The sequence below is a fragment of the Netta rufina genome (genome assembly GCF_964035555.1).
Source record: "Netta rufina genome assembly, chromosome: 6".
NCBI classification, from domain to species: Eukaryota; Metazoa; Chordata; class Aves; order Anseriformes; family Anatidae; genus Netta; species Netta rufina.
In genome coordinates, this window is record NC_140129.1 from 13141598 (window position 1) to 13143299 (window position 1702).

Consider the following 1702-nt stretch of genomic DNA (forward strand, 5'->3'; position numbering starts at 1 on the left):
ATCTGTGAAGACTGTAAAGGATTTTTCAAAGCAGAGGATTCTAAGTGTCTTGGAAGGAAAGGCAGGTACTCTAAGTAATGCCATTCTTTTAAAATGGTATTGTGACATTCAGACTGGGCATATTATACGTTAGTTCTGACAGACAGCTGTTTTGATATACAATTGATGTGACTCACTGCCATTTCCAGGTCATCCAGTTACCATGTGGAACACCAGCTCTTTTTATTTCATATTTTGAGTAGTTTGGACGCTATCCACATGGCCCATTTTGGTCAGCATTTCTGAAGGTCTTCCATAATTAGTTTTAGAATATGCATTAAAATGCTGGGTTTGCATTTCTCCTTGAGACCCACGACTCTTACAGCACTATAGAGACCATAAAATCTGCCAGCTCCCAGACCACAGAATCCAACAGCAAAGTGTATCAGTGCATCAATAGTTTTGTGACAAAACGAAGGTTGAAGATGGTACATTTCAAAGTGACGAAGGACACAGATATTTAAGAAAAGCGACTTTGACCCGATCATAATGTTAATGATGTGAAGATCCAAAGAGAGGAAAAAGGTGAGGTTGCCAGGTGAACTTAGCTGTATGATGAATACAAGTCTGAATTGTAACAGTGAATGTTTTCAACTTTGATATCTTTAAACTTATGTTCTAGCTTTATAATGAGATTTGTCAGCACTTGCACTGGTACTGTAACAACAGTTGGTCGTAACATCTAAAAGCAGGAGTCTTGTAGAAAATGATTGATGCTGCAGTTTCAGCTTCTCTACCTTTTGCTTTATTCACTTAAGCTATCAGCTCGCATAAATACAACTTAATCTGCTGCCATTTGTGATATATGACTTACAGATACTTTACTAACACAGAGGCCCAAGAAAACAAAGCAAGTAATAATGTAAATCTAAGCAATAGATGTTATCACTATAACATTCAGAGAACAATCTTGTCTTTTTCAGTAGTAGCAGTTCTAGGACTGAAGTGGTCTGTATTATTTAAATAATTACCAGAAATCTTTAAAAAGTTGAATATGGTCAAGAGACAGCTTTTGGCAACACTTAAGTCAAAGCCATAATAAGTAACAAGGACTGAATTTTGTTATCTGTGATAGACATGCTTTTTCAAAAAAAATAATAATAATTGGAATCCATTTAAAGCAATAAAATAAATGAAACTGATGCTGACATAGGTATCAAGTCAAAAAATTATACTGTTTTTTTCAGATGTTGAATCTTTAGAGCAGCATCCATAGTACAGTAATACCAGTGGTTCCTGCTAAGTACTTGAGAACTTGGTCATAAAATTTGATATTTTTCTGTATGATGTACAAGAATGCAATTGGAGGAGTTTCTCTTTTCCATTCTCAAAACAAAAAAAATAAAGAGGAAAAAGATGGGTTGACCTATATGTAGAGAAAGTGTTAGGGTTATCATGAACTTAAGGATTAACATTTTTAAATTGCTACATTTATTAATATGCGTACAAGACATTCACAAAACTCATTTAAATAGTGACTATTTAATATTAATTTTTATTTTCTTTTTGCATATTTAAAGCTAAAACTTTTGAAAGTCACACTGAAATTAGGTTCGTAAAATACTGGGTTCCTAATACATTGAAATTGGGTTCCTAATACCCAATTAGGAACCCAATTGCAAGCAGCATCTGTTAGGTAGGTGCTTAATCTTACCTTAAAATA